At 37.4% G+C, this 12,894-nt stretch overlaps 1 protein-coding gene and 1 long non-coding RNA gene across 2 annotated transcripts in view; one reads left to right on the forward strand and one right to left on the reverse strand.

Moving 5' to 3' along the window:
- Nucleotides 1-12,894, forward strand: part of MAP3K20 (mitogen-activated protein kinase kinase kinase 20) — a 543,230-nt gene that overhangs the window by 409,929 nt on the left and 120,407 nt on the right. The window lies entirely within an intron of this gene.
- LOC128645443 (uncharacterized) lies at nucleotides 10,910-11,838 on the reverse strand. The gene is made up of 3 exons (XR_008400114.1): nucleotides 11,792-11,838; nucleotides 11,513-11,599; nucleotides 10,910-11,005 (listed from the first exon to the last, which is right to left on the reverse strand). It is a non-coding gene; the product is annotated as an uncharacterized LOC128645443 (long non-coding RNA).

The raw sequence follows: 12,894 nt of genomic DNA on the forward strand, positions 1-12,894 counted from the left end.
AAAATAAAAAATAAAAAAATATGGTTGCATAAGTGTGAACACCCTTAAACTAATATTTTATTGAAGCACCTTTTGATTTTATTACAGCACTCAGTCTTTTTGGGTATGAGTTTTTCAGCATGGCACATCTTGACTTGGTAAGATTTGCCCACTCTTCTTTGCAAAAACACTCTAAATCTTTCAGAATGTGCACAGCCCTCTTCAGATCACCCCACAGATTTTAAATTGGATTCAGGTCTGGGCTCTGGCTGGGCCATCCCAAAACTTTAATCTTCTTCTGGTGAAGCCAATCCTTTGTTTATTTGGATGTATGCTTTGGGTCGTTGTCATGCTGAAAGATGAAGTTCCTCTTCATGTTCAGCTTTCTAGCAGATGCCTGAAGCTTTTGTGCCAATATTGTCTGGTATTTGGAACTGTTCATTATTCCCTCTAGATTAACTAAGGCCCCAGTTCCAGCTGAAGAAAAACAGACCCAAAGCATGATGCTGACACCACCATGCTTCACTGTGGGTATGGAGTTCTTTTAGTGATGTGCAGTGTTGTTTTTGCGCCAAACATATCTTTTGGAATCATGGCCAAAAAGTTCAACTTTGGTTTCATCAGACCAGAACACCTTTTGCAACATGCTTTTGGGAAACTTCAGATGTGTTTTTGCAAATTTTAGCCGGGCTTGGATGGTTTTTTTTGTAAAAAAAGGATTCCGTCTTGCCACTCTACCCCATAGCCCAAACATATGAAGAATACGGGTGATTGTTGTCACATGTATCACACAGCCAGTACTTGCCAGATATTCCTGCAGCTCCTTTAATGTTGCTGTAGGCCTCTTGGCAGCCTCCCAGACCAGTTTTCTTCTCGTCTTTTCATCAATTTTGGAGGGACATCTAGTTCTTGGTAATGTCATTGTTGTGCCATATTTTCTTCACTTAAATTTCTTCACTGTGTTCCATGGTATATCTAATGCCTTGGAAATTCTTTTGTACCCTTCTCCTGACTGATACCTTTTAACAATGAGATCCCTCTGATGCTTTAGAAGCTCTCTGCGGACCATGGCTTTTGTTGTAGGATGCGACTAACGAAATGTCAGGAAAGACCTACTAGAACAGCTGAACTTTATTTGGGGTTAATCAGAGGCGCTTTAAATTATGACAGGTGTGTGCTGACTCCTATTTAACATGATTTTGAATGTGATTGCTTAATTCTGAACACAGCTACATCCCCAGTTATAAAAGGGTGTTCACACTTATGCAACCATATTATTTTTATTTTTATTTCCCTTTACCTAAAAGATTTCAGTTTGTTTTTCAATTGAGTTGTACAGTTTATAGGTCACATTAAAGGTGGAAAAAGTTCTGAAATGATTTATCTTAGTCTCATTTTGTTACATCACAGAAACCTGACATTTTAACAGGGGTGTGTAGACTTTTTATATCCACTGTATATATATATATATATATATATATATATATATATATTTTTATTTTTTTTAATTGAGGTATGAAATAGTACAATACAAATAGACAATACTTCCAAAGTCATCAAATAAAAACGAACCATTGTACATTTGAGTCTGTTATGTCACAGAGTAATTACTATAAACAAACAGTATACCTCATAGTTTCTAATATTTTTCATTTGCAAAGAATAAGAACATTCTCCTAGAAACCTATAAGCCTCTCTTGAGCCTTAACAAACTGATACCATATTATGAAAATTGGAGAACCCAACTGTAAAAGTTAAGACAGTCTTAAATATAATATAAAGTAGAAAAGGGTAAGGGCCTGTTGCAACATCTTAAAAAAGAAAAAGAAGCACAAAAAGATGAATAAAACAGGTAGCAGGGAATCAGAATTATGAAGGTATATACATATGTATATAAGGTAAATATATATGGTAGCTGTAGGTATGTGGTGTTCAATGTAAAAGTTAATATTTAACTTGTAAAGAATGTTAAACAATCCTGCTAAGCTAGGTAGAAAAATTAAAGACAATATTATGTTGTATGCAAGTGGTACTTATATATAGAAAAAAAGTGGAATTAGTAATTGTTGCGGTATAGACTAGACAAACCGCGCGAGTAATCCTCCTATATTAGGAGGCTTATTATGTGGTGGGGGGGGGGGTGGAGGTTTAAGAGTAGTAGGTAACATATATTATGTGGCCTTGTAAAGCGATATAACTAGATATGAGGACTCGTGGGCATGCGTGTTACTAAAGAAGAAGTAGAAATAAGCTAAGTACGTATTGGACTAAAATTATACCTGGCACAGTGGGGTGCAATATGAAGAGAAGTATAGCTATTTGCAACCGCCTCAAACCTTCAAAGAGTATTAATACTAAATGTGAATCAATAACCCGCAATAATAGCTAGTTAGTGCTATACAAGTAGGTTCACATAGACCACATATACACTAGATGAGCATTGCTTAAACAATATTTACAGTTTGCATATTGTGGGGTGTAAATATTGTCTGAGAGTTAAAATCATACCAAGTCACGAAATGATTTAAAAAGAATAGGGCACAGGGTCTGCGGTCGTATTGCTAATAGAAGCCATTTAAATCTGTAAGGATTAAAAAAACAAATTGCAGGCATACCTATATCACGGTTAAATCGTATCACTTGGGCATGGGCCCTATACCCAAGGACAGGTTCCCCGCTATATTGAAAATTAGGTAGGTCCTAATGGTAAGCTATTCCATGTCTGCAGTCTATAAGCATAACATTTCAAACTCCCTAGTAATAGAGTAGAGTTTGTCTGTAATTATATGAATATTGATAGGTCTTTTAGCTCTAATAAGTTTGGCTAAATTAGTGTAGAGGAACATGATAACAGTGTAATAAAAAGGAAAAAAATGTTTTCTTTCATCCCTTTTCCTACTTCTCTCTGTTTTCCTGTCCCTACTTTGTATGAGAGAAAATATGTATAATCAGGGTGACACTAAATTCTAGTATGATGGCCTCTACAGGGAATTTAGTATATCATTAAGCACTATGGTCTTAAGGAGGGATAAGCTCCTGCATTACCCATACAGCAAACATATAAAATTGCTGTAATATTTCACATTTAAATGTTTGTATGTAGCCTAGCGATCAGGGTGACTATACAGCCTAGATATGAGGGCAAATATATGTAATGCTACAGGGTGAACATTATGATATCCCATCACAAACCAGGGGTAATAAGAGGAAGGGAAAACAAACAAACATGTGATGGGCTGTTAAGAAAAAACAATACTAGTCCAGGTCGTGTATAAAAGTCCCCATTTTTCAGGACTATACACCATCATCAGGGACATTTTAACTAAAGGTAAGAGTCCTAGGTGGGTCAGCAGCAATGTGTACTCCCAAAACCAAGCCACTTTAGGAGAGAAGAAGGGCCAATAGTGGGTATATGAACACAGTGTGCTGCCTTAATGCTATGCGTTTAAGATAAAAGTTCAGCCTACACCTGAGCGCTCCTGAGCTTGTTGAGATCTTATCATAGGCGAAATGCCTCCAAGACTGTGCAGGTCCACACTGTTCATCCAGGTGTCAACTAGGGCTCCATTCTGAGATGCCCTACGTTCCCTCCAATCACCCTCCAGCTGATTTACAGCAATCAGCATGCAGAGACTCCCTAAAACTGACATAGAGAAAATGTCCAGGAGCTGGTGGTGCTTGAGCTCGGGAGCCTCTGTGAAGATTTGAGGTAAGGCAACCAAAGGTACCGAGGGCTTGGGGTGACCTGTAACGTCGTGGCTCGATCCAAGTTTCTCAAAGCACCCATACTGCTCATCCAGTGCGGTGGTCTCAGAAGCCCACACACTTCTCCTCAATTCCATTTCTGACCCCTCTAGTTGCCACGTGGGTGCTCTATATTTGAACGGGTGGCTGGGGCATCGTTTTGCAGACTCACCTCTGACTTCACTATATTATCGACAAGAGCTATATCTTCTATCCGTGTCATCCCACATGGACTGCCCAGATGATCGCACGTCTTCCTTTTAAAATCCACCATTGGGCCCATAATAGCTGCATAGAATGCCTGTATATTCATGCCAATGTCAGGGTTTCTCACAGCGGTGCTCAAATTAACCTCTGAGTCCCAGGAACATGGTGGTGTCATTGGAATTGACAATATTTGTCCCGCAGATGTCAATATTTCTGCACGGGCAATCCAGACATAGTGTACATTCTAATAGTACCATGCTGTTATGGGCTCCCAGGTTCGTTTTAGGTAAAAAGTATAGCGCAGGATATCATTTCTCAAGGTTTTGGTTATAGGTATAGGCAGATAAATCTTTGTTATTAAAGTTTGAACCAGGAGCTCCATCGATATGCGACCATCCGCTTTGCTAGTTGGCTCCGCCCCCCTATTTTTGCTTTTAATCTTAGCTGAGAGCTTATAAGTGAGTGCTGGACTTTGTCTGTGTGTTGTATTAATTAGTTTTGTAATGTTCCCTATGGTTCTTGCACCCAGACCTGTCTGGGGTTAACTGTCTAAGACTATGTGGACAGCACAGCTTCCTGTGAGTGCCAGTGAGCACCCAGTGCTGAGCATGTTGCAGGATCATGGGATGTGTACTCAGTCCGGTCTGAGAGTGCAGTCCCCTTCCGTTTTATATATATATATATATATATATATATATATATATAAATATATACATATACACAAACACACACACACATTTACACATATCCATCTTTAGACAAGTATATGTATGTATATCAATGTTATAGCCCTTTGCCTGCCTTTTTTTTCCCCAACACCTGAGAACTCTTATCTTTGAGCCCTTAAACCTTTTGTGTGCAATATTTCTTTGAATAATTTTTACTAGATGGTGTTATTAAGAGTGTAACTGTACTTTGTAATTTATTTTTGATGTGTTTTGTGCAACTTTTTTGTTTCATGAAACAGTTTATCAGAGCTCTGAGGATGCGGTTATCATTCTATTGTAAACCTACTTTCAACTTGATACTTTAATATGAGTGGTAAACCCGACAAGCGCAAACACCCGTGATAAACCCCTTATTGCTTGCGTGTAACTGTTAGCGCTCCACTCGTAATCTGACCCTAAGTGTTTAATGTTCAATGACAGTTTTAAAGTGAAGGTAAACTTTGTTGAATGAAAGACCGTTTTTTAAAAATACTATAGTGTTTAATCAAAACGGCTGCTTTGTAAACTTTGATGAATGAAAGTGCCCCTGTTTTTAATAGTATTTTTAAAAAACAGGCTTTCATTCATCAAAGTTTACCTTCACTTTAAACTGAATTGATCCCATGCTCTATATAGAAAGCATTAACTCCTAAACTACCACAAAAAAATCATCCTGACTTAAAGCTTCCTGGCATCCATGCATATAGGTATGTTTGAGAAGATATGGATGTCCAAGTTTCCTGGTGGGATGCAGCATCAGCTCTCTTGTGCAATCTCACCACCTGCCGTCATGCAATCAATTGCGCAAGAGCAGGGGCTGTCAATCACTTAGGTCTGATCAGTACGGGGTGATGTTAATGGTGGCAGAGAGGTAAGAAAGACGCCGTCTTACGACCATTGCTTCTTAAGCCCTTCATGCCCGGGGGAAGTGTTTAAGATTGGAAAGAAGTTCTGATGAAACACTTGATTTAAAAAAGGAATCATGTGATCATTAATGCAATCATGTGATTTCTAGGCTACTAATCGGATCATGGGCGACTCCCTACGATGCTAGGCATGCCCTCCAGTCTGATTTTCCATTGACTAAAAGTAGGAGGGTGCAGGACTCCAAAAAAGGTAGGATGTTCCATGCCGTCCAAACGGCGTTAAAGCCCAGCACTGTTAGGTATAGCATGGAACATCATAACAGCATCTAGGAGTTAAAATTTGGTTACTGGCTTGCATGAGTGAGTTAGTAGAGCAAGGGCCCAAAGCAGAGAATTATGAGACCCGTAATATTGCTTCATAGAAAGATTTGAGCATTTTAGAGTAATTTGTCCCCAAATACAGTAGCTGCAGTCCCAGCCCTGTACACTGTAATGCCAACAAGTGTTATCAATCCTTGAATTATATAAGAAAGGACAATGATATATTATCCTTTCAAGACTATTATAGGGGGAGAATGAGAAAATAACATTACGGATCTAAAAAAAGGAAGCTAGTTTTATACAGCTGATGTTACCGACTTCACATTTGGCCTCAGCTCTCTGCTCAGTGGCTGATATTTTCCTCAACTATCAGCCTGTTGTAAAGCCGTACACCTCACATTTTGTTTTCTTGAAAGATGGAGCACTGAGCTCTCACCTCCACCTAATTTTACCACACACTCTTCTTGTCCTATTGCTGCACAACATGCAAGAACTGTAGTTCCCAGGCAAAGGGCTGGTGACAGGCCAAAAGTGCGCGGCAGGGTGCAATGCATATGAAAATAATATGTCTGAGAACAAAATGTATCCATCTGATATAGTACAATCTTAGAAAAATATTATTTGATAGAAATCCTTAGAATTTGCTGCAAGGTTTATGTTTTTCTTAGCCCAATAATAATCACATGTTGAACATTTTTTGAACAAGGACATGCTGCACTGTTGCCAAGGTAAACATGTGATGTGAAAATAAATACCTACGGTTACAGCAAAGTCACTAGAAGGATGACTGAATTATTTGAATAAAAAAGTATGATTCTGAGAACATTTCAGGTGTCTATAAACATTCTTACTACAAATTCACACAAAAAGAATTCATTCCACCAGTCTCTTGTATAATAGATAATGACAGACAAACTGCACCACACATATTACTACACAACTACATTATTGGTATTAGCATATACATCATATTATATGTAAATATCCTGTAACATGTAAAAGTATTAGGTGCAAATTGATATTGTCTGAAACATAAATTATATATTTATTATGGTATATCTATATATCTATCTATCTAATTGTATAGCACACAAAAAGAATATATGTAACAAAATCATTCTACTAGTTCAAAATACCAACATTTTACTCACTATTTATTGAAATATATTTAAAGGGACAGTCTAGTCCAAAATAAACTTTCATGATTCAGATAGAGAATGTAATTTTAAAATTTTCCAGTTTACTTTTAGCACCAATTTTGCTTGGTATTCTTAGTTGAAAGCTAAACCTAGGAGGTTCATATGCAAATTTCTAAGCCCTTGAAGGCCGCCTCTTCTCTCAGGGCATTTTGACAGTTTTTCACCACTAGAGGGTGTTAGTTCATGTGTGTCATATACATAACACTTTGCTCACGCACGTTGAGATCCAGTGAGCCAGCTCTGATTGGCTAAAATGGATGTCTGTCAAAAGAACTGAAATAAAGGGGCAGTTTGCAGAGGCTTAGATACAAGGTAATCACAAAGGTAAAAAAGTGTATTTATATAACTGTGTTGGTTATGCAAAACTAGGGAATGGGTAATAAAGGGATTATCTATCTTTTTAATCAACACAAATTCTGGTGTAGACTGTCCCTTTAAATTTGCTAAATCATTAACACTTAAGAGACAGATCCTAGCTAAGATTCTAAATGAGAACTCCCTTAGAACTATTCATAAATTAAAAACTCACGGCGAGATTACGAGTTTGGCGTTAGCCTTAAAAAGCAGCGTTGAGAGGTCCCAACGCTACTTTTTTCCTAACGCTGGTATTACGAGTCTGACAGGTACAGGCTCACCGCTCACTTTTCTTCCGCGACTCGAGGCTACCGCAAATCCCCTTACGTCAATTGCGTATCCTATCTTTTTAATGGGATTTGCCTAACACTGGTATTACAAGTCTTGGAAGAAGTGAGCGGTAGACCCTCTCCTGTCAAGACTTCTACCGCATTAAAAAGTCAGTAGTTAAGAGTTTTATGGGCTAACGCCGGAACATAAAACTCTTAACTAAAGTGCTAAAAAGTACACTAACACCCATAAAACTACCTATTAACCCCTAAACCGAGCCCCCCCCCCCCACATCGGAAACACTTAAATAAATATATTAACCTCTTGAAGTTCAATCCTATTGGCTGAATGGATCAGCCAATAGGATTGAGCTTGCATTCTATTGGCTATTCCAATCAGCCAATAGAAGGCAAGCTCAATCCTATTGGCTAATTGGATCAGCCAATAGGATTTTTCCTACCTTAATTCCGATTGGCTGATAGAATCCTATCAGCCAATCGGAATTCAAGGGACACCATCTTGGATGACGTCATTTAAAGGAACCTTCATTCAGTGTTAGGACGTCGTTTGAAGAGGATGGCTCCGCGTCGGCTGGATTGAAGATGGACCCGCTCCGCTCCGGATGGATGGATGAAGATAGAAGATGCCGCCTGGATGAATCCTTCTGCCGGTCTGGATGTCCTCTTCTCGCCCGGATCGGATGAAGACTTCTGCCCCTCTGGAGGACCACTTGTGCCCGGCTGGGTGAAGACAGCTCAAGGTAGGGAGATCTTCAGGGGGTTTTAGAGTAGGGTTGGGTGTGTGGGTGGTGGGTTTTAATGTTCGGGGGGGTATTGTATTTTTTTTAGAGGTGAAAGAGCTGATTACTTTGGGGCAATGCCCCGCAAAAAGCCCTTTTAAGGGCTATTTGTAATTTAGTATAGGGTAGGGAATTTTATTATTTTAAGGGGATTTTTTATTTTATTAGGGGGATTAGATCAGGTGTAATTAGTTTAAAATTCTTGTAATTCTTTTTTTAGTTTCTGTAATTTAGTTTTTTTTCTTCGTAATTTAGTTTATTTAATTTAATTGTATTTAATTGTAGGTAGTTTAGGTAATTTATTTAATGACAGTGTAGTGTTAGGTGTAATTGTAACTTAGGTTAGGATTTATTTTACAGGTAAATTTGTACTTATTTTAACTAGGTAGCTATTCAATCGTAAATAACTATTTAATAACTATTGTACCTAGTTAAAATAAATACAAAGTTGCCTGTAAAATAAAAATAAAACCTAAGCTAGCTACAATGCAACTATTAGTTATATTGTAGCTATCTTAGGGTTTATTTCATAGGTAAGTATTTAGTTTTAAATAGGATTAATTTATTTAATTATGTTAAATTTATTTAGTTTAATTTAAATTATATTTAAGTTAGGGAGGGGTTAGACTTAGGTTTAGGGGTTAATAAATTTATAATAGTGGCGGCACCATTGGGGGGGCAGATTAGGGGTTAATAACTATAATGTAGGTGGCAGCGATGTTGGGGCAGTAGATTAGGGGTTCATAGGGATAATGTAGGTGGTGGCGGTGTCCGGAGCAGCAGATTAGGGGTTAATAATATAATGTAGGTGTCAGCGATAGCGGGGTCAGCAGATTAGGGGTTGATAAGTATAAGATTAGGGGTGTTTAGACTCGGGGTTCATGTTAGGGTGTTAGGTGTAGACATAGATTTATTTTCCCCATAGGAAACAATGGGGCTGCGTTAGAAGCTGGACGCTGCTTTTTTGCAGGTGTTAGGTTTTTTTTCAGTCAGCTCAGCCCCATTGTTTCCTATGGGGAAATCGTGCATGAACACGTTTAGCCAGCTTACCGCTACCGTAAGCAACGCTGGTATTGAGGTGAGATGTGGAGCTAAATTCTGCTCTACGCTCACCTTTTTGCGGCTAATGCCAGGTTTAAAGAAACCTGTAATACCAGCGTTGTCTTAAGGGAGCGGTGGGAACAAAAGGCTCGTTAGCAACGCACCCCTGTTACCGCAAAACTCGTAATCTCGGTGTCAGTATTTTATATAAGAAAACAAACCAGACAGATTTCTAGCCCATAAACTGAGAGAAAGGACAAAAAACCTAGCTATACCACAAATTCAAAACCTGGACGGAGCTTTGACATCTCACCCACATGAAATTACAGACTGCTTTTCACAATATTACAAACTCTATATAACGGGGAAAAAAGTATGACATTCCCCACAGACGGAGACACTTACAGGCCAATTCCTACAGAAGGATCAAATTCTTTTTAAATAACTTATAATAGGCCTTGCCTACTTTACGGTCCTTTATTGCCTTTTATCGGCCTCCCAAGCTCTATTACATGTGCCAGAAGAATCACTGAGCCCAGTCACCAATGTATTTATTAGTATACTTTGTACAGCTACACGGATCTGTATAGTTAGGTACTGGAAGACAGGTGCACCACCCTGGTCTGAAGTAACTAATAAATTCGATAGTATCTATGCTATGTCAGAATCTGCCTCTTGGTCGCAAGGCACCTCAGCACACTTTCAAAAGATCTGGGCACATTGGATAATGAATAGGGATAGATGTGTAACACTTGACAGGTGAGCTTTAATACTGCAGCAAACAGGGTTACAAGGCTGTCTCAGATTATCAGATTATCAAAAAATAAGTTACCACATGGAGACTATATAATTATATCAGGGATATATGAAAGGTACTCCTGCAGCTCGACGGGAAATGTTTAATGTTCAATAAAAGTTAATCTATGTTCATTTATACAGTTTTAGTTTAATGTTCAAAAAAAAAAAAAGATTGGACTACTATGCTTTTATTCACGGTATCTTAATATGACGCTATTAAAGTTGTTAGCTTGCAGGCACCATAAAAAAGGTGGAGCATATACTTCTGAATTATGGACTTTCAGAAATCTCAAAAGATAAAGAGGTACACCGAAGAGGAAATAAGGACATTTAATTACTGAACACTCTCAATGTGTCTAAATGCCTTTTGTCTTGCCCAGGGTAAATCCTGAGAACTCTGGGAATTTACACTTTCGGTGGGAGGGTCAGGAAAATGCAGATATGATAATGGTTGTATGCAAGTCTATTGTAAGACCACAATGTATAAGATACAATATTTTGACAATAAAAATAATTTCAACTAAATTTGCTAAATCTTTGTTTGATATGCCTTTTCTCTCCTCAAATTACTAAGAATATTCATTACCAGACAAATGAAAAAATAAATAAATCTTAAAACCTTACCAGCCCATGTAACATCTCATAAAGGACAGAGCCAAGGCACCACCAGTCTACCGTGTTGTCATATGGCTGTTTCATTATTACTTCAGGAGCTAGGTACTAAAAAGGAAAGAAACCAAATATGAATTGGCAAAAGATTACAGTATCCATTGGCAATAAACAAAGGCTGATGTGTTATATGTTTCTGAAATTAGTAGAAAAGGATCCATTTGGTAACACTTAAAGGGACACTCAAGTCAAAATAAACTTTCATGATTCAGAAAGAGCATGCAGTTTTAAGACACTATCCAGTTTACTTCCATTATCAAATTGTGCACAATCTTTTTATATACACACTTTCTGGGGAACAAGCTCCTACTGAGCATGTGCACAAGTTCACAGAGTATATGTATACTAGTCTGTGATTGGCTGATGTCTCTCACAAGAAACAGGGGGCCGGAAAAAATCTACTGCTTATTAGAAATTCAGAGTAGGTGTTGTTGCATTGTCTTTTTATTATGCACTTGTTAATTAGGTAATTCTAATGTATTTAGTGATCCTTTAAAGCTAAATGATCCAGATGTATATTGTACCTATAGAATCATAATGCAATACATAGATTCTTACTTCCGGTGTCCCGCAAAAGGTAAGTGTTGTGTCAGAATTTGCAATCCCTTCTTTGCAAAGACCAAAATCAGTTAAAACAATGTGACCCTAGACCAGAAAACAAAGAACAAAACCAACAGAAATTATTTTTTTGCAAACAAAAAAATTATAGTATAATAATAATAATAATAATAATAATAATAATAATAACAATAATAATGTGAGTTGTAATCTGATTTTTTTTACAATGGTGATAGTATTGATTTACATTGCCCAGCCAAAAAAAAATGTGGAAATTACCTGTGAATCTAGAAGAATGTTTTCTGGTTTTAAATCCCTATTAATAAAGAAAAAAATATTTTTAGAACAAGATATATTTTTTTTAAACTAAAACATAAATATTAATATTCCTTAAAGGGACATTATACACTCGATTTTTCTTTGCATAAATGTTTTGTAGATGATCCATTTATATAGCCCATGCAGTGTTTGTTTTTATAAATGTATAGTTTTGCTTATTTTTAGATTCAATAATTTGTTTATTGTTTTTCCAATTATTATTTTTACAAAAGCAATCATAAAGAATCAACATACATATAGTAATAATGTAAATGAAAGAATAAGAAAAGAAAAATTACAAGGTTTGCTTAATCAAACAGACTGTTAATTATTAAGCATCATTATCAGTAGAGTAAACATTCATAGTATACAATGTCCCCACTATAGAAAATTCTGTTAGTCGGCACTGAAGGTCGGCTCCATCCCAGTCATCTGTGACCCGCATAGTAATAAGGAGAATTAAGTATGTAGGGCTTAAGCCTGACTTGAGCCCACTATAGAAAATTCTGTTGGTCGGCACTGAAGGTTGGCTCTCCCCCAGTCATCTGTGACCCTCAGAGTAATAAGGAGTATTAAGTATGTAGGGCTTGAGTCTGACTTGAGCCTCAGAGTATGTTATCCAAGGCTACCAAATCATAAGGAATTGGTCTTTGGAATCTAATAAGTCTGCTGCTGTATTAGACATTTGATAAATGTGTTCTATCTTGCGTTCCACTATTGTGAAACTAGCAAGTTGGTCTTCCAAAATCTCGCAATACAAAGTCTGGAAGCAGTGCATATATCGAATATGAAGTAATTTGTGTGTTTGGGTAGGGTTCTTATAGTGTAATGTAATAGTGCAGTTTCTGGGGAAAGTTGGATCTCTACTTCAAGGATTTTGGATAGTAATTCAGAGGTCTTATTCCAAATATGTTTTACGTGTTCGCAAGTCCACCACATGTGGAAATATGATCATGTGGCTTGGCAACCTCTATAGAAATTTCAATCTAGCTGGGATACCTTAAGGGGTAAATGCAAGGGGCATCTGATACAACCTAAATGCGGTTTTTAAGTAGTTTTCTTTT

The sequence above is a fragment of the Bombina bombina genome, chromosome 1 (assembly GCF_027579735.1).
Source record: "Bombina bombina isolate aBomBom1 chromosome 1, aBomBom1.pri, whole genome shotgun sequence".
Lineage (NCBI taxonomy): Eukaryota > Metazoa > Chordata > Amphibia > Anura > Bombinatoridae > Bombina > Bombina bombina.